Source organism: Neodiprion lecontei, chromosome 4 (assembly GCF_021901455.1).
Source record: "Neodiprion lecontei isolate iyNeoLeco1 chromosome 4, iyNeoLeco1.1, whole genome shotgun sequence".
Taxonomy (NCBI): domain Eukaryota; kingdom Metazoa; phylum Arthropoda; class Insecta; order Hymenoptera; family Diprionidae; genus Neodiprion; species Neodiprion lecontei.
Genome location: NC_060263.1, coordinates 25,898,549 through 25,920,284, shown reverse-complemented (window position 1 = coordinate 25,920,284; position 21,736 = coordinate 25,898,549). Strand labels below are relative to the sequence as shown.

General features: G+C 40.4%; 1 protein-coding gene across 4 annotated transcripts in view; it reads left to right on the top strand.

Annotated features, from left to right (window-relative positions):
- The window catches only part of LOC107217370 (microtubule-associated protein futsch), a 45,845-nt gene that overhangs the window by 4,755 nt on the left and 19,354 nt on the right, over positions 1–21,736 (top strand). Inside the window, exon 1 of one of the 4 annotated variants that reach the window (XM_046737285.1) lies at positions 16,472–16,874. The exons of the other annotated variants lie outside the window; for them this stretch is intronic. The gene's annotated coding sequence lies outside the window, so the exon portion shown is untranslated. Of the gene's footprint in view, positions 1–16,471; positions 16,875–21,736 lie in introns of those variants that run through there. 4 annotated transcript variants of the gene reach the window in all.

Here is a 21,736-nt window from a genome sequence, read left to right as displayed (position 1 = left end):
TTACGTCGCGTTGTTTCGTTCGTTTTTTTCAAATATTCGTTTGCATTCGTTACAGACGTCGGTGTAAAAAATTGTCGCAGAATGATTTTATACTATCGCGTATCTGAATCGACGAATCTTCGCAATGGTTCGAGTATTTTGTACCGAGAAACTTTATACCTTACGGTATATACCTAAAGACAGGTACATAATGGCAGTAAATTCCATGCCTCTAGTCTGAGATTTTTTTTTTTTACCCTGATCGAGTTTGATTCAGGTGGCTTATAATCTAAAGACTTCTATTACAAACCGGTGTGGATACCGATTGAAAGTTAACTTGTTTCAGGAAAGTTGCCTGCAATTCTCGTGTATAATGCTCTGATCTCGTTAGAAAGTCCAAATATAAATTGCTCGCTGATTTGTCGCAGTGTTTAATGAAATCCCTTGTTATAGATGGGAAAAGTATGTTATACGTTACATTTTTAACGTACGGAAAATCAGATTATTGTAATAAAAAAAAAAAAAACTTGATCTTCTCATTTTTTAATTTCAAAAAGCAACTTTTCCTGATTCACTTCTACGCATGCAGATCGACTTTCCAATCGTCAGCAACTCTTACGATTCCTCGCATCACATTATACCCGCGTAACATGATTTATTATGCAACAGGTGCAGTAATTAACATGCTGCACATTTTCAACCAAATAGCGTGGCATTTTTGTAAGTGAAATGTCGTCGAAAATTGCAAGCGTCAGCGAAAGAGACCCGCAACACGATGTTCATACGCGTAAGAATCAAATGAAACTCGAATGCAGGTTGCGCGGTTATTCGGTGTATTGTACATCGGAGAAATTAGTTTAGTGTAACGAGTGGCAGTTCAGGCAGGCGTTAAACTGCTGTTCGAGCCATAAAACCTAGTGCCGTGGCGTTAATTTATGCGAATTAGTCTAAAACCCAATTTTTTTTTCCCGAAAAGGAATCTAAACGGGCATTTATACCCTTTTTGTAAAGTTATATACACACGTATTAATCACCGCATACGACGTAAGTAATATCCTTGTCTCTTTTCTATAGTAATGAATAGTCGAATCGTCTTTTTATCCTCTGCTTGACCCTGTAATATCATAATACAACGCTGCGAGCCAGAATTAAGAGACCTAGTAAAGCCGCGGGTCTTCAACAAACAACGAGTAGTCTCACGGCTGCGATTACAATCCATGATTGTTAAAGTGGTACAGGTATAATTGGGCATAGACGGTGTAGTTAACGATTCATTAAAATCAAAGACGCCGCGCGTCTAGTGAACCGAACGAATTTTTGTGGTTTTCACCGCTGCTGTCGCCGCAATAAGGTAGACGGAATAAGCGTTAATAACAGTCTTTTTACGAGCACCGCAAAAATATCCGGGTGGCTACTTTTGTCGCGCATGCATCTTGTGATCGAACATTTGGTAATTAATACGCAAATCGTACACCGATAGTCGTTGTAAAGTAATGAACAACCGTACTCTACGATTTGCTTGAAGATTTTGAGAGAAGAGAAACGGAATTTCTAAACGATCATTAGTCACCCGAACACGGTGATTTAGGCAGCTTATGTGTGCATTAATAATTTGTACATTTACCGGTCATAAAAACTCTCCCACTTATCGCTTCGCGTTCTACATTTAATTATCAAATTAGTTGTAATTTATACACACCTATGTAATCTGAATACGTAACGCAGGAGTATAACTGATTTTTATGAAACTGTCGAAGGTGGGAAGCGTTTAGACAAAAGTACGTAAGTCTTATTACGATGCGAAGAATAACGGACGCTTAGATTGATTTTTCATCTGCGAACTCGACTTGACAATTTGAATTTATTTAAGCAGTGCAATTTCAGAACGATCTCGTTATTTCGCAGCTTTAAAATTACCTGAAATGCAGTAAACCTTAATAGAGAATCAAAAAACTCATATTTTGCAAATTTAGTGCACTGAAAAAAATTTCATTTGTTATAGTAACTAGAAAAATTCAGTAAAACAGGTATCGTTAAGAAAATTATTTGAATACTAATTGAATTACGAAAAACCAGGTACACTTGACCATTTTGCGCTATTTTCGATCCTTTTTTGGTAATTGCAACGCAAAATCAGTTTCTGAGGTTTACTCTACTTTTTTAGCTAAACCAGGCTTTAAAATCAATTTATTGTTGCGCAAGCATTAAATTTTCGCAACCGTTACAAGAAAATATAGCAACAGTGATCGTAATGAGAAAGAATAGCAACGGATGCTAGACTTTCCGGTAACAGCTAGAAAACTAATTTTTATTTTGTACCTAGAACTATATTTTCCGATTATGGTAAAAAATGAAAATAGTCAAGGACTGAGCGGTAACCGGAAATAAGAATTTCTCTGAGTGTACCTTGAAAGTTAAAAAAAATTCTGAATCTGCATAACGGTGATTTTTATTTCAACGTAATTCATACTCATTGTAAAGCTGATTGTGAGTCGCAGTAATTACCGAAAATTTGAAATTCTTTAGCGCGATTCGCGGGCAATATTGTCCGCCTTTTAACGACACTGAGATGAAAAGATGGCGGTTCGAGTACCCGATTCATACGGGGACGAGCGACGATCGAGTTGCCTCATCCCGTCTTTCAGCTTTCCTTTAAGTTTCTACGGCTCCGATACCTACTGACTGCATTTTAAAGAGGTCGCCGAATATAAAACTCCATGCAGCTCGTCTCTTCTTCGTTCTTTTTTCTCTTTCGACTGGGCGGGCGGGCGTTTCGAACAGGTTCGGCTTCTTCGCGCCCTGAGCGATTGCCTTCGTCCAAAAGAGCCTGCGCAGGCAGCAATTCTATCGACTCGCTCGACTCGCGGGATGGAGAGTATTAAAATTGTTCCGAGAAAAAGGACCCACCTACCAAATACCAAGGAGATATAATAATCGGATCTCGTTTACCCGGGAACCTATAATCGCAATAATCGTAATAATCGGTGCTCGAACCGCCTCCGGTTTAATTTTCTCAATGAGGGAAAAACGTCGACCTTGAGATTACTTCAGTCATAATCATATCGCCACTTGGTTTTCTCAGACTGCAGACTTCGATCAACCGCATTTTCCAATTGATCGATTAATCGGTTAAACGAAGAAAAAAGAAACGGAAGATCGGTAAGGCCGTTGAATTGAGTGATCGAAACACCGATTGATTGGTAGAATAATTAAACCATGAGTCTGCGAATTATATATTAATCGCCCAGCCCTTGTTCAGTCTTCAATTTTCAAAATATATGTATGCCGTTCTTCTATTTCCGTCGAGTAAAAGTGCTCTCACATCACAAGGTCCGGAAAGATTTTCCTGCTGTGCAGAGAAACGGGTTTCCTTATAATACTGGTCGTAAATTTTCACCTCATTCCTTCTGTGACTAAGTATATTTTTATATTTTTACAAAAATTTTCCACGAAACACCGAGTGCACGGTCGTTTTCATATTGTATAAATATTTGCATCGGAAAAAACAAAAAAAAAAAAATTTCGAAGAAAAAACGAAATTATCATTCAGATTTCCGTAGCGATTCGTCAAACCCGATAAGGTTAAAAATAATTTGTCATACTTATCGCGTATGCGCGGCGCGTGTACGTCACATTTATGCAACCAACAAATACATTTAAGTACATAGCGTTGAATGTAACGGTGTGCCCGATTCAAAACGAGCGATTGCTTTTAACTCAAGTAGCGCGAATTCCAGTGCCATTCGACCGTATAACCCATGCATCGAACGACTCGACTCGACTACAGTAATCACACGACTCTCACGCAAGCTGCGCACATCTTAATACGACTTGGCTCATCGGCCGTTTCCAGACACCCGCAATATACGTGGACCGATGACGTCCCATATTTACGCCTCGTACGAATTTGAGGTCCACATTTTTTTGTGAAAGTTGAATAAATTTCGTCTCTCGTTACTGCACTCGCCGTTCACAGTTTCTCGCCACTTTGCAAATCGCCCTCATATGCTGCAAGTTTCCGAATCGTTGTACCTACTCTTTATCGCATTAATTCTTGTATATTTTTTACAAACATTTTATGAAAACTGTTAACGACATCAAATTTCTGTGGCACGTTGAGAATTTTTTGAAAAATCAGCTTTGTTGGCGATGACGCAATTAACTCACAAACAAAATCAGAAAAATTTAAAGAGTACCAGAATTCAATTATAAGAGTTTTTTATCTTCGTTCATACGTATGTATAATACGTAGACCTTGGCTTTCTCCTCGTTATTCTGAAAAGTGCACGCTTGCTTATAAATATTTGAAAATTCTGGTTCGATGAAAGTGATTGGTGTATATAGTTTTCACAATTGCACATAGTTCGACTTACGAAATCGTTGTTACCTTACTTAGCATATATATACCCATAAATCGATTGTTTGTACCATTGGCAAATCTTACTGGAATACCGATGTTATCAATGTGCCGTAGAAGAGTTAAATGGAAAATTTGGGCCATTGGGGTGCCCAAGGCGTGCAGAGAAATTCGTGGAAATAAATATGGTTTGAAAAATAACAGGCGTGTATTAAACCGAAGCAGAAAATACCGGCAGGATTTGTGGTACCTTAAAACGGATAGTGGACAGTTAGATGTTTATGACGTCACCGTTAAGACACGAGGCCGATGTACGGGAATCGACGCGGCGTGCTCGCCATTTTGCTTTTATTACACACCCGGTTTCGGTGCGCGTTTCTTTGCAACAAAAAATTAACCGCCAATCAATTTTCCAACCAACGAAGCGTGCATTAGCTCCGATCATTCGGCATACGCCGCCTACCGATGTAAAGGATCTTTTATTCTTCCCGGTATACGAGTATACGTGCTTCGATACACGCTGATGTACGTACGTGGATCGTGCGGTGTATCAATAGCCTCGCGATCTGTGACGTCTAGACTTATTTACCGCGAATAACGTTAGACGAGTCAACTTTGTCATGACGGTTCGAACCTTTTCGACCGCCTTGGAGCTTAGATTACACGAGGCTTGGCCTTGATCCCATTCCTCACACTCGACTTGTGCGTTATGTAGGATAATTATTTTCACATCGATCTACACGCACAATCGCGAGATCGTTAGAGAAAAATCCGGGCACGGCCAATTGGACGGCATGTCTGATCTGAATAAAAGGTCGATGAAAGGCGAAGACCGGGCGAGTATAACGTAAGCGAGTGGTCCACGAGCGTATGTATATGTATAATAATCGGTTTAAGAAGCGATTTCTCCTGCACAGCACGTCGAGGAATTACCGTTTCGACAACGATAATAAATAATAACTGTTTTCGGGCTCGGAATGTTTCGCGAAAATTGACACGAATTCGCAAAACTTACGTAGGTACACGGTCATGTTGGAAGACGAGTTTTTTCGGGAAATGAAATGACATTTACTCGGCAGTCGTATCGTATTCCTGAAAAAGGAAGCCGATTTTTTTCATAGCGTCCAACGATCGCTATCGGCACTCGCTTTTTGAAATGCCGAAAGAATGATAGCCTGAACGATTGCACGCGATGCAATCTGACTTGATCGAGACGAAGTTAGACGAAACGATGTTGAGATTTAAAGAAGCGGTTCTTTGCGCCGAACGAGCCATCGTGTAATTTATATGAGTGTCACTCAATGCCGACCGCCGGTGGCTGCATGGACGTTCCTTGACTCGATATAATCCTGCGAGATTAATGGAGACGAGGTTACAAAGGCGGATTCGGTCCTCGAGGAACGGTGTAAATAAATTCCAGGGTTAAAGGCTCTGCTCTACCGCGTGAATTTGGATCCCCTTTAAGGATGGATCCACCGGACCGTTTGAATCAAGCGTTAGGGAAATAGAAAAAACTTTTTCAAAAATCTCAATCAACTTTTATGCACTCCGGAGATGACTGTAAAATTTTTTCTATCGGGAACTTCACGGTAAACAAAATAAGTCTAAAAACTTCAGATTCAGATCAAACACACCAGTGTTCAAGCATTTGTAATTTCCTGATTACCAAAACCTTTTCTCAAATTGTTGATATTTTAGCTTGTCTTATTCGATAATTTGTTGAAATAATTCATTTTTCTCACATATAGTAAGATTGAATTGTTCTAATCTCGTTCACTATCATTCGCGTTAACAACATCTCTAGAGATTTTTCAAACGGTGGTTTCTCTTTTCCTAACTTTTGATCCAGACGGTCCCGCCGATTCATTCATTCACATAATCGTTTCCCCGGAGCCCGTTGCTGCAAGAATGACGCACCCTATTTTCACCGAATGCCCCAAACCAATGAATACTCGTATTGACTGATAAATTTGCACGTTGTTTTTCAGAGATTCGTTCAGTCTGTGAAATCCTGACACGTACCATCCTGAAACACGCTTTACGAGGAATTTCGAAAAAAAAAAAACACTTGCCTCGTTGACTAGGAGACATGTGCACCGGACGCTTCTACACATTTATTTTTTATCGCGTATCGCTGTACGCGTTCATTGTCTACGTGTAAATTATACGAGTGTAAACCCGCATGTTTGATATACGTGCCTCACGATTTCACGACCGGTTCCTCGAGTTTAGACAATTTTCAATACTGTTAAACAACGCCGTTGACACGGGTCCTGAGGCAAGATGACGCATTCTGAGGGAATAATTTTAACGCGTACACTCGATCGGAGTGATGGTACCATTATAATGCTGAATTGAAAAAGCGGCGTTCTAATTCGGTAGTGTAAAATACGTAGCGTCCCGCTTCGCCAGCTGTTGGATTCAATTTAAACATCGTTTAATGGAAATTGACAACTAATAAGACCGGGAAAAATCTTATAATTCTTCCTCAACTGTCGTCTTTTACACCCAAAGAAACTTATTCACCGACAACTCGAATCAATCAACGATGTTGAACTCAGCGTGATAAATTGTCCATTTATGTAATACGGAACTTGGACGATGTGTCAAATCAGCACCGGAAATCGCGCACATACTATAATCAATTCCATTAAATCTGGTATTATATAACAGAAGTGGAAGTGTCAATTTATTCGCAAATAGTATTATAGCCGAAGCGAACGAGCGTGTATCAACTGCCATTCTGCCTCGTAGGTATTGCATTGATTGCCTTCGACCGCAGTCAACGATATACGTATAAAATTATATTTCCAACGTAGCTCATGGCTTCACGTTTTTATCATCGATCGACGTTTCACTTGCATTAACCTCGAGGATTGTGCGAGAAGAGTTTGCACGAGTGTATGAAAAACCAGCTGAACACGTACAGTTTTATAAAGTTATTCTGCACAGTACATTCAGAATTTATTCAAAATTTGGATTGCGAAGGAGAGAGAGAAACAGAATCTTGCGGATGAAAGCCAGACTGGATCTTTAAAAATCAGAGTACCCGCACTGCTATTAACAGACTTTAAAATCAACTCGTCGTATATTCTTAAACAAGTGTCGCCAACTTTTTGAGAATAATAATCTCGACACCTTGGCATAAAAACGTAACTCATTTAAGCTATGCGGTATGGAGCGTTAAACCACATGTAAATTAAATCGCGTTCTTTATGCCTACGTGTTACAGTTCAACCGAACAGGTAGAATTGTCAATTTATCCTTTTGCTCGGAGTATGAGTAATAAACCGCAGCGTTTACGCAGAGATCGGAACGGCGGACTTTATACTTGTAAAGCGATCAAGCGATACTTTCACTTACTGCCAACGTCCGATCAGATCGTGTTGACCATTGCGGCTTATCGAGAGTCCAGATGGCCGCCACCGATCGGCGCATGCATGCGGCAAAATAAAAGGCTTCGCAAGCTCGTTCAAACACGCTGCATGTGCCAGACTGCGAGGCTGAGATCGGATCAGGGATCGTCGCGATCGAGAAGCCGCAAGAATTTGCCAATTTTTTACTGCGGTCGTAACGAGCGTAACGTCAGGGATGAACCTACGTTTCAATTCTCAGCAATGTAAATAATTTTTCCAACGTATCCGGAACCCATTTCCCGAACGGATCGGTGATGGTTCCTTGAAGAATACCTCACTGGAACGACAGAAGCAATTACATCCCATCGGCGGGAACGAAGCGTTGCCGAAACGTCCTCGATTGCATAATTCGTTCAACATTGACTGCAACAAAAACAACAACAATTACCTCTCGGTGTCTGAATTGCGAACCATCTTGATCACAGCCAGCTGTTGCTAATCTGTAAAAAGAGCCCAGGAACTTGAGAGTATAATAAACGATTCGACTGTTCGCCACTATTCGTCGAACCGGTTCTACACCTGCAATTCGAGCAGAATGAAACAGGTACGTACGTCTGCATTCGCGCTGATTGTGAGTGGGCGCGATGCATACGGTGCATGTGATACAAAATGTGAAACTGCACGAGGAACGGAAAGTTTTCACCTGTAGGCGATAGTTGGATGCACCATGCTTGGACACTGCAATACCACTAGTGGCCACCTTCAAAAAACGCAGTATTCATGAACGTGACATCTAACTTCTTGTATAACTCGGTTAATCGTGACTTATACAACCCGTCTCCGAGTAACTTTTTGCCACAAGTTTTTAGCACTTGGTAAACGGATCATTGTTAGTAATTTAGTACGATCTTTGGTGTCGTTTGTGGTCATAACATCGTACAACACGATAAGAATGTGGCGACGACGGATGAGAAACGTTTTTCGAATCTACTCTGTTTTTCGTTTCAATGACACCGTAGTCAGAGTCTGGTCGTCAAGTGGTTACAGAAGGAATTGTCCCCGCAGGACATGTAAAAGGACCCCCCAAGTCCCGGGCCCGTTTACCATTCCACACGCCATATACCGAGAAATAAGAAACGGAAAGCAGAAAGCAGGTACGCCATGCCTTCTCAGTAAGTCCTGGCACGAAGCCATATGGTTACTATCGCCAGGACGTGAGGCGGTAGGCTGGGCCCCATGAAAGTAAAGGTGCAGGCGGCGAGCAGGCCCGTTGCGTACGAACAACACTCGGTGAATAGACGTGTAGGCGGCGTCTGCACATGTCGTTCATGGACGGATGCCAGCTATTTCCTGAATCTCCGATCTGTCATAAAGCAGAACGCGAACTCGTCCCAGGCCAGCGAACATCCCGAGTCTCACGGCAAACGATCCGTTTTACGACTGCGGTGTATATCAGGTTTATACGTACGATTTCGCTTCCTGAAAGGAGAGCAGTTTGAAATGCAAAGTTGCCCACTTCAGGATCGGCCGTTTCCCTTTTTGCATCTACTTTTCGTATCGAAACTCAGGAGACGTGCAGTTTCGTCGATATTTTCAACATTAGCACAGGCTTTAACGGGACTTGCCGTATCTAATCAGCTTATGGCCAGGCCGAACGGGTAATTGGACTCGGGTGTTCCGTTTTAGATACACTTTTGTGCCACGTCAGGCGCCAACACTTAACGCTTTAAAAGCGCATTTTATGATTTTAACCTGTTCGTGCTGCGGCCTTACTTGTGAACTGAACAAGCGGACTTTATTGAGTGAACCGTTCAATTCTGTTACGTAACTTGGAGATCAATGGTTTTATAGACTTGACCGTCTGGAACGGTTCATTGATCGGGAGAGTTGTTCAAAGAATATTATTTGTACTAAGAATTAGTTCGCGAATCGAGATTTTTGTTGTAATCACATACTTTTTGTGTGCAATCTCTTAAAGGTCGGTGAGGCATGAATTTCGCTATGAATTGGGAAAGTTTGTTTCAAAAATATCTTCAACTTATACAAATTGAAAACATCTCAAAAATTAATCGAGGGTATATTTTAATTTTTGTCACCTAAGACTGAAAGTTGTGAAAGTTCTTTAATCAACCAGCACCGTTCTTTAAAAACAGAAAACCGTTCGATACTTTATGATAAATTTCGTTACACCTTGGAGGAGTGATCTGATTTAAGGTTGGAAAACTTGACTTGCGACATTTTTCGTTTTAATTCGTTCTTTAATTATTCCTTGAATTTCAATCCAATTGTCAGTCTTATACTGAAATTAGCGATGCTTCAAAGCGGTGAAAATAAGTCTCAGAATGTTGTTTTGTAAAAATTGTACGAAAATGTCTTCACTCATCAAATGACGCGTCGGTATCAATTATTTTTTTTTTTTTTTTATCTTCGTTTCTTTCAAGTACCCGAGAATTGTCGCTTCACGAATGACGAAGAAGGTCTTTGGTCTGGACGTGAATTTTGTAACCCCTGTAATCAGAAGCTCATCAGCTTAATAATGTTTATTATTATCATTAAAATAATTAATGTTGACCCGCATTAAGTTTTTCGAGTAATTACTCGCCCACGCAATCTTACCGCCTGCTTAACACCCGAGTTACGTCGTCGCTTAATTAATCATACACATTTCCATCAGGCGCTCACAATTTTCAGCAAGGTCACACCGTCGCAACACACGATCGTCATCGTCATCGTCGTCGTCGTCGTCACCGTCACACGATTGCAATTCCGCAACTGTGCGAATCGAACACATTTGCAGGCTGCTCTGCAGCGTGAAGGACGCCATTAAAAATCACCCAACGACCGAAGGCGCATCGCCATTCATCTCCTCAACCACTCATGGAGAGTTCCGGTGTTTCCATATCCCGATGCCCGTTTGCAAATTCGTACGTGACGCGCCGATTCCTGGAGGCCTCGACGACTTCCGTTTATCCTCACCTGCCGCAATCAACGAAACCGAAATCGGCACTCTCTTACCTGACTTCCTACCTTCTCGCCCCTGTGAAACATCCTTAGATCAACACGTTAACGTTTGCCTGTAAACGTGCCGCTCGCACAGCACCGGGTACGATTCTAGCTCGGCAACTAATCCGGACAGCTTCATTGCGGCAAGGTCGTTCTATGGTAACCACTTTCCTTTCGTTTTGCGCTGCTTCGGTAGCTTCGTGCCTCCGCGTCTCGGTAGCTTGCTCCAACTCTTGCTGCACTGGCATGCCATTCCATTGGACTCGTTGGTACGAATTAGTTCTGGCAAACGGAGGGAATGTTTATTCGGTATCGTTGCAATCGGTGCTTTCTTTTGTAGGGAGCATCGATCGACCGTTCTTGAAAGCATCGCTGAAATCAAATTCATTCCTAAACGAACTCGAAATCATGTGAACTCACATGACTGAGCATTTGGTATCATTCGGTGTCAAACAACTTTCTAAATGAACTCGTATTCACGTAGACCCACGTCACTGAACACTTGGAATCATTTGGCGTAAGTGGGCGATCGCTTCTGAAACTTCATATGTCGAAGTAGATAGTCCGTTTTCCACGGTAAATAAACCTCGTTTGTAGAAAAGAAGCCGCAGGCCACGTCGAGTGAATATTTCTTGCCAAATACATCAAGAAAACTGAAATGTTCTCATCGATAATAATTGCAGTTAACTGCAGCTATCGGTAAACGAAACTGTCTTTCTCGAAGCCTGAAGTTTCTGACGTTGTGGCCTTTTCGCTTTGGTCGCAGAAAGTGTAATTAACACCTCCACCAAATCTATACTTCGTCATAGTCCCCTCGAATAGTTCCAAGTCTTTGACTTGGCCGGGTCTAGCCGTCGGTTAGCTTACCCAAAACTGCGCAAGAACATTATCATCGTCGGTTTACGTCAGGCTAACTCAACGAGACTTAGGAGAGGCTGACGAAACGCCGGGATGAATACTAACCATAAGCCATGTGCATCAGCCTCAGCCTCATCGTCTTCGTAGCTCATCAAGAAGAGGCGTTCGAGTCCTGTTGTAGCCTCCGGTGCGTGTTGCACGAGGCATTAGTGTGGAACGGAAACGAAGGTGCATCTAGGTGCACTATGCTGCTGCATACTCGGAATCTTGGCGAAGTAACGGAGAGGAATGCAACCCAATGAAGGAGACCGAGAAGTCGCCATCGGCCGATTAACTCGCCCCGACAAAAAGGTGAAAGGATCGAGATCCACTTTTTGCTGGAATTATTTAGTCCGGCACCATCGGTGGTTGTGGCGAAGCTTATAATTATTCCGCCAAGTCGACACACCGCAAGTGCTGAACTGACGTAAAGCTGCGGTATAAAGAGTTTCGGATAATATACCTGTGCGGATGCAGGAAATGCAGTACCGTTTGAAAATATATGTAGGTACATATCTCGTGCGAAAACTGGACTTGCCATATTATTCAGGGTTACGTGATCTCTGGATCTCAAGTGTTCAGAAACTGGCCACGGATGAAAAACACGTGGAACTCACTCGCACTACGCGCAGTATTTTTAATTCGACAGAATTTTTTGTCTTCCTTAATGACGGCATACGCGTGATTTATTCGATCTCTTCTTTTATTCCTGTCAGTTTTGAGACACGCACAAGAAAGTCGAGCAAAAATTTTTACCGCGGCACGTGCTGTCTGCAATCGAGATCGAATAAAAATCTCTGCACGATTACAATATATGTCCTGCCCACCTGCCCACCTGCGCTTCAAATACACACTCACGGTTTTTGGATTGGGGAAAGCGATTCATAATTCGTTGATCTACATACGTCTATAATATTATACTCAAGTTGACGTAATAATTAAAGTTCGGATCAGTTCTCTGTGGCGGCGGTGAAGCCGTTTTATAAAAAATTTGTTTCGCAATTCATCGATCCGTTTGATTGATTAATGTCGGTTGTACAGTTGTGTTCGGAATACATTAGAGATCGCGCGGTGAGCTAATAATGATTCAAGACGCGGGACGAGGTCCTTTTACAATGCGAAACGCAGCCCGAGCGGTTAATGTTAGGAATCAAAATTCGTCGGGACACGGAGGTCACAAAATTCTTCGCAAATTACGTATATCGTGTTTGGTTTCTTTTTATATTCTACGTCTTTCGCCGTTTCAAGGCCGTCGTCGTTTATAAATCTTCTCCGGTCGGCAGTTTTTAACCGATTCCGATCGGGGGGACAGAAAAGCAGTCGCGTTAAGTGTAAATATTGTAATTTGCAGCCAGGTCATTATTGCAGTGGCGCAATATTAATTATTTAAATAAATAATAATATCTCACTTCAACTACCAACTTACACGTCGGCACATCAGCCAGTCAACCAGGAATTGCGCCAATTCAGACAAACGAGTCCTTGAAGACATGTTCACTTAGTGATAAGGATCGCTTCAAAAACGCATTAACACAGACTACCCTGCATTACGAAACTGTATGCAACTAAGTACTCTTCAGACTGACTCGTTACGTAGGTTAATACAAAGTAAAGAAATAATAGCCCGTAATAATTGTTTAATTACAGTTATTTCAAGTCCGAAAGATGCAATTAGTAAAATAAGGAAGAAAAAAACTCATTGGCATGAGTCTGTTGTGCACGGTAAAATATCCGGACGATATTAGCTAGTCGTTATTGACAAAATTCGTGTCCTCAAATACCTTTCTAGAAATTACGAAAAGTGTTACATTTTCACCCGCGATAACTTTGGACTTTTTCATATACATGCGAAACGATGAGGCTTAAGTCAGGACTTAACGAAGCAATTAAAAAAGAACAAGAATCGCGAATCGGATACCTGGACACGACATTAAAATCATTCGAAGGAGGTAAAAATTTATGAAGTTAGATGTCACATCATTCATTGCAATCCGTAAAAACAAAATCGAAAAAAGGTAATGAGGTTTATACATATTCGTAAGACAAATTTTATAATGATACGGTCTTTTTTTTTTTACCTAAAATCAATGTTTTACAGCTACAGAATTGTCTAAAATTCAGTAACCCGTGCATATCCATGTATTAAAGCAAACGTATTCGTATTATGGAAACTAATAACTCTTTCAAAGTAATTCTCAAATTACAAAACAATGGTTTCTTGTTGCAATTACGTTTCGTTACGTTAACGCGTTGTACCTACTAATTTGAACCTCGTGCGAAACGAAAGTGTGTTTTTGTTCAGACTAAGCGGGGACTCTTTCTTCCGTCAGATTCTTCGTACACTACTTTATACCCACCGCCGCTAGACTCAATTTCAGTATTACCGAGTATCTAGATTCGATGGCTCATCAAATTCTCGGACATTTCCCCACTTTTACGTCGAAAATATTGATTTTTTACAGAATATATTTCAACTGTCTATCCTTACCAAAGAAATTCACTATTTTCAAGCAAATTGGTAAAATTATGCGTAATGTCTTGATTGCAACTTGAAATAGTCAACCTTACTTGAATTTCATTTAATTTTTCTCAATCTGAGTTACTCAACATTTCAATAAACATTCGTCATTCTTACTTGAAGACAATAGGCAATGATAGGTACATGTAGGTAGGGAAGGGTGGAGCATGACGGGGACATTAAGCTTTGAACATAAATAAAACACATTATTTTCACTAATTAATATTATATTAATAAGATATGTGCAGCTCTTTGGCAATCAGTCTTACAATTGACGTTCAAGTTTAATCAATTTTCATTATAAAAATTAAAAAATCGAAACTAGTAGAGCCTGTGGGGCAAGACGGGAAACGCTAGTGGGGATAGTTTCTCACCATCCTAAAACAAGAGGTATTCGATTTTAGTACCTACAGTGAGATACAGACAAATGGGTAAAAAATGCACGGTACCTCTGTATTTGGCCTACGAATATGGCATGGTTCAAGATGGGTTACAGTTCATAGCATTGTCCCGTCTTGCCCCGGTAGCTAATTTATAACGAAAACAAAAATCGTGACAGAAATATAAGCGCTAATTGAAAAATTCTCTTCTCACCTGCCGGTGCACTAATTTCTGCTGACATTAACACCTGTATTCGAATTATTAGGTTCAAATATTATATCAGTGTCACATAAACTATTTAGAGGGAACATTATAAGAAAAACGATAAATTGGTTGAAAGACACCAAACGTCGCTTACTCCTACGTCATACGTGCCCCCACCCCCGTCTTACCCACGTCCGCCCCTTCGAGGATGAAACAAATCATACCCAAACAAATAGTTCAGTTCGAGAATGTAACACGCATTGAACAGAGTGAATTACTCTGAGTTTTCGGTTATTGGCAAGATTTGAAATTTTTCGTGAAATTCACAAAGGCTGGGAATTCAATTTATACACATAGACTTTTTCACACCAATATGTTTCCTACAAATTTAATTTATAATATTTGCCTTTGAGGTATAACGAAACAAAATCGTAAAAATTCCAAGGAACTATCCAGGAATTCACCGACATAAGCTCCCTGATTTATCCAGACTGCATGGTAAGATTTCTTAAAACTATCCGGTTCCCCAAAAATTCTCTGACGCTACACATCCTGAGTCCGTTAACGAGTATATTCTGCATAGAGCAAAATCCACAGGATTATTGGCACAGGCGGCGCAGGCAGCGTCAGTTTGCGTCTCTAAACTCAAGAGAATCGCCGCGGTAGCCGGATGAGGAATGTCGCCGGCTCGTGTCTGTATGCATGGAATAAAAGAGTGTGTGGGCAAACGAGGCTTGCGCGACGCGTAGGTGTTGGCCGTAATGCGATTTGCCCGCATGTGCGGCGCCGTGCGCACGCGCAGAGCCCGCGGCTGTTGGTCCAGCGCGCTGCGCACGAACCTAATCCGCAAGCGTTTGCTCGCCTGCGCGCACCTCGAGCGAACCCGGCGACAGCCGAGACTTCGCAAGTACGCGCGCAGGGCTTTATGTAAGCCTGGGCTAACCCCGGGGGCTGTGGCACGAGCTGCTACTGCAGTCCGACTGGCTGTCCCACTTTCTAATCAAACCGATCCGGCGCGATGTGGAACCCGAGTCTCGGCTGCCCCTGTATTCGATGGTATCCTCGATGGGTGGAGGCCGAAAAGTCGAATGAACGGGCAAGACGACGAATGTTCAGAAATCCCGTCACTCGATCCTTGTTATTTTAAAATACGGTCAAAAGAAGAAAAAAGCGAGAATCAAGATACCTAGAGAATTGACGGAAAATATATGATATAGCACCGTCGTCAAAATTTGTTCCAACGTTTATTCTACAGGTATTTAAAGAATTTATGTTTTAACTAATTTCATCGTACATATTTACCTGAAATTGTACATAAACTGGTGTTTTTTTTTTTTTTTTGAGCCAGTGTCAAAAAAAAAAAAGTTAATTCTGTTCTTCTAGACAGACGTAATATAACTATATACATAATATGCGATAAGGTAGTAAAAGAACGGGACTGTGAAAAAATTCTAAAAGGTAAAATAGTGCGATTTTGTATCTGATATCCTGATAAAATGATTAATTTTATATCGAACTTTGACACATGGAAATATTACGGCAGCTGTAATAACACATCTTCTCTTGCGAATAATTTTAACCCTGTGAAGCGTGAATCAATGGTCAAACCGTCATATTACACAGGTCTGCAACGAAATCTGGCAAAAAAAAAAAAAAAAAAATTATACATATAAAGGTTTTAATGTGCCGAATCTATATCTGTTTCCATTTTTTGCTGTCACGTATATATATTACATGACATGATTGTTATTTTTTTTATACTAGTTTTTTACGGTGCAAGCTCAAAATATAAAATCCAAGCAACAAATCCTAAGCCACCCAACGGCCATTATGTACTTTTTGACCATCACCTACGAATATCGCCAGATCCCTGTCGGTTAATTTTGATATGTACGACGCAGCTCCGAATGCGCCGTACATTTTGATCAGCGAAAGATGATCCTGCGGTTCCGCAAGGACGAAATGTCCAAGGACGTTTCTGCAGCTTTCAACTGCGAATGTACGCTCGGAATCGCTCGGAGACGGTTGTTCGAGCTCTTCGAAAACACATCGCATCGCGGCCGACCGCTAATTGAACATTGGGAAAAACAAATGTACGGTGAAAGGCTGCAGCCGACATTCTCCAGATGCGGTGTATAACGTTCGCGCCAACCAGAGCCAGTATTTATTTAGGAACCAGGTTAGTCCTGTTTTTTTATTACCTTGCGAAATTACGACGAGCAGAAATAAGAAGGCTTTTAGACTGATGCGCACATGAAATCGGACTCTAATTACAACTTATGCTCATAATTTGCGACTACATTTAGAGTACATTTAGTTTGACATAGATAGTCATCACCAAAGTCTTCTTAGTTGAAATGTTTTTGTTCCATCAGATACGAAATTTTGACAAAAAGTCTTTTAACGATGCCAGTTTTTTCTTTATCTTTGAAACAGATGTTGTTTTAGAAAGTATCCCGCTCGAATATATCATCAATGCTTATATGTTTCCAACTTAATTGATTTTCCAATCATAAATACGAGAATATTGAAACTAAAATAAGCTCCGCATATCAATCGAAGTTAGGTTATATTAGGCTGTAAAACAGTAGATAATAGTGTGGTAATAAAGAAATGATTTTTCAAATATTGCTAATGAAAAACTCATCATTATAAATCAACACTGTTTCAAGCATCGATATTTCGATGATGGACTAATGTCGAAAGATGAAATGAAAAAATAATTTAAAACTTTGTTCGATATTCATCACTGTTGAGAATTGTCTCGTTCATTCGAATATGAAGCCGCAGTTGTAAAGACGGTATTTTTTAAACTATTTTGCATACATTAAAAAATTATGAGATACAGTTTTCAGTTCATCGACCCGGCCGTAACGCCGATAAAGTAAATCATCAAATCGTCAGTTAATTATACCGATTGGAAAAGTTTACATCGTCACGATTGGCTGCTTTGCTTAATCGCACGTATCTGTATTTGAATAAAGTCACGATTCCGGCAATATTGAAATAACAATTTCGAGAGTGTTCGACGTGATGCGAAGATGTATTAATTAGACGTACAAAACTCGGCTGAGCATTGAACGTTTCAAAACGCAAGCGAATCGCACGACAAGACTACGTCAAGTATGCTCTCTCTCTCTCTCTCTCTCTCTCTCTCTCTCTCTCTCTCTCTCTCTCTCTTAGATTTAAGTTTATTTTAAGTTTAAAATTTGTATTTCTATGCTATTGGGCTGTTAATTTATACTTCTGGGTTTGCTACCCTAGTATAATCAAATTTGTTCTATTCTATCCTATTCTCTCTCTCTCTCTCTCTCTCTCTCGATGATATCATAATGAAGAAAAATAAGGAAAAGAAAAAAACGCAATACAAAGAAGAAGAAGAACAAGTGATGCAGAGATTTCCTCTGCGAGTACCCAATGAATTAAATTTATTATGACGCATGGGATAAAACGATATAAAATGCGTAATGGCCGAGACGCGGATGCTCTTCTCCGGTGCTGAGCACGTGCCATTCATTCTATCCCGAATGACACTACATACAATATTAATGAAGAACGAACAACGCCGGTCGCAAGAAAAACCGCACGCGGTGAATTACCCGTTTTAAGTTTGTAATGGTTCAGTTAATTATCGTCGTCGGCTTCAACAGACGCGCTTGGCATAATAACCGGATTATTTGTATTTCCCTTAACCCGTCATGTTACATACCTATATATGTATGTACTGCTCCAAGATCTGCACAATTCTCGGCTACACGCTCGTTAGCGGAAAATACATTAATAATAGCTCTACACTCTGCAGATGGATGTGTCCCATTATTATACACGTTGTAGGTATTCTAAGCGCCGTTTGTAGATAAATTGGACGATAAAAACAAAAATTTGGTCAATCTGTCAGCTTGAAAATCATTTATTTGATCAATTTTGTCAAATAGCGAAGTTTTATTTTTCGCAATTATGGCTACTGTACAGTCCTGAATTATTTTCATGGTGACAATCTGATGTTGTCGTAACAATAAATTCACGTCAAGGACTTATTTAACTGAACAAACGTAGTAAACTAAAGAAACAGATCTAATTTTGCAATAACCATAAAGTAAATCGTTATTGTGAACAGTACAAATTTGAATATAATTTTTTAACAACCATACAGCAAATTAAATTTCCCTCAGTGTGTAAATACAATCATATATTCTCGGCCCAATCGAAGCTTTTCAAGCGAGTATCAAAACTTCCAAGCCAAGCTGACGATAGTGGGCGGTAAAATATTATATATCTATAAATGTACGGAAGATGTGTAATAAAATACTTATACTTAGCTACATGCATATTCGAGAAACGGTGACACGCCCTGCAGCAATTCTGCGGTGTCTCCTGGAGAAAGGGAGCCATGCCTGTATAAATCTACGATATAAATAGTATGCTGGCATAAGAATACCTGTATCCAGCTATAATAGACAAGGACATAGATCGTTTTTACGCGAATCATTTCCTTCGATAATAGGAATTCGCTTTTTTAACCCGAGGTGACGCATAAGTCGAGAGTGTTACAGCTGTAGGCGCACCCTGTTCTTGAATGTTTCACGATTACATGTGTATGTATATTTTGCGCGCGTGTGTGTGTGTGTGTACAAGCACGCGACATACCCTTGGGTATGTAACCCGCATGCACGCCTATGTGCCTTATACCGCATTGTTCGAATGATTAAAAGAGGCGATTTTTATTAATAATTCATCTCGCGTTAGATAACCTCGTATATACCTAGCACCCAAAGGTGCCCATATTATACCACGGCTGAAATTGAACGCTCATCGCGTCTTTTTTCCCCATTATATGATGCATATCTCATACCCATGATCACACCTCGTCCGAGACACGTATATCGTGTGGCTGTAGCATGCATATATGCATCGGGGGGATATCAACGACTGGTCAGGATAGGTATTCCTCCTCGGTGACACGTATTTTATTTATTTTCCCCACTCGCTACGCGGTGATTTCAACGTCCGCATAAGCGGCATTCTTCTCTTCTCGCTTATCGGACCGCATATGCCACATTCTCCGGTGAATTATAATACCTACATAACGTATTTAAATATACGTAGAAACTGGCGTCTGTGGGTGTCTGGCAATACCTGCATACTTGCGCTTGACGTGCATGACTGCACAACTATTTTGTTTACAGAGCCGAAAGAAACCGGTCACGGAAATCTTTAAAATGTCACAACTCCCCTTCCAGCGTGTTATTGCAGCGATCGGACCGTTTTATATTTCGATATAGGAAGTCGAAGGTGACCAATCGACCGCTGGTTGTTGAAATATTTCTATACAAATTGTACATGCATGGCGATACACAGGCATGTGCGTACATATTTATATGTATGCGTAGTGAAAAGTTGATCAGCCATGGCGCCTGGCGGCCACGTCCTCGCACCGAATTTCATTGTTATTGTTCCAAGTTACAGGACCGAAAGGAAAAGGGAATTAAAATAGTTGCACGATATGTCCGTGTTATTTTTTTCACAAAAATTCTTGTCGAACCAGAAGAATCGTAGTTAAAATACATCTATAATTATTCAGCATAATTATATCGTTTTTTTATTTTTCCGTGTAGGCACGTGTAAATTATACTGCAAACGTATTCATTAATATGTACCTGTTAGAGATATTTAGTTAAAATTACAATTCAATTTGGATGTACGGTAATTACAATATTTTCTTCCATTGTTGCGACTCCGATTTGAATTAATTTGACAGAATTTGGAGTAAGCTTTTTTCAATACCTTTTCTTCTTTCCAATGTAATTCCGTAAGAAATTGGAACCAGAGCAATATTTTCAATTCTCACAGAAAATTTTTCTCGCCACATCTTTCTACGACAAAGACGACAATTCAAAGAATGCGTTAACAGAAAAAAAAGAAACATAATATTTCAACTCTAAAAAAATAATGACCGGAATGAAAGTGATTGAAAAAATGTTCTCCCGTTTTCAAATACATGCGAACCACAGTGCACGATTTGAAAATTCGAATCTTACAGCCCATTCGCATCGTGCAAAATTTCAATCACGTTCAATATCGACATCTGCACTCAAGTTACACCGTGCAGCAGATATAGAAGTGTGCGATCACCAATACCCGTGAACACAATCCGTGGAGGTAGGTAATATTGTCTCGCGCGGAATGTCTAGAAAGTAACTTAGGTAATCCGGTCGAGTAAGCAACACCGAGCAACCGGTGTAAGGACGGCTTCTTGTACAAAATATAGGTATAACACCTATACTATGCATTCTTAAAACCGTGAAGATGCTCCCCCACATTTGCCGGCGTCATAGGTCATTCAAGTATACATATAATAGGCAATATACACAGAGAAATACGGCTACGCAATAACAGCGCGTTGTAAGTCAAGCCCGTGTGTCGGTTATAATCGCGTTGTTCGTGCATTATCTTCTCATCCACGCGATGTATCTCACAACCAGCGGGAGAAGTAATCCTCGTCACTGTAGGTATTTAATTCGGCCATGATGCATGCCGCCGTGCCGGCTATTATTCCATAACCGGGTGTGCGTTATGCAATACACGTAACACGTGTATTATGCAGGTTAGAAAATATGTGTAACAATGACTTGTAACCTGCGGTTATTGGAAATTCTTTGTTGTGTGTAAATGCTATGAAATCTTTTTCAGGCGAACCGCGCGATGAATTAAACGCAATTTTTATAATTTTCACACAATTTCAAGTTTGGGATAGGTGTGGATTTTTACACGGATAAGAAAGTGTCGGTTTTCCCAATTCTTAACAGATATATTTCATTTTGATTGCCAGATATTAGTATCGGACGAATTTTATCTGTACTTATAAGCAGACCTCGACACCTTCGATTTCTTTACCGTGAGGGATTTTTATAAACCACATTGTGAAGTATCACCCCTGATTTTTTCGACATTAGTCGAGTTCCCGTTCCGCATTTTTCAGCAGATAAACTTTGCCAATTCTTGAAATTATAGAATTTTCATTCGATCATATTTCGGGACTGG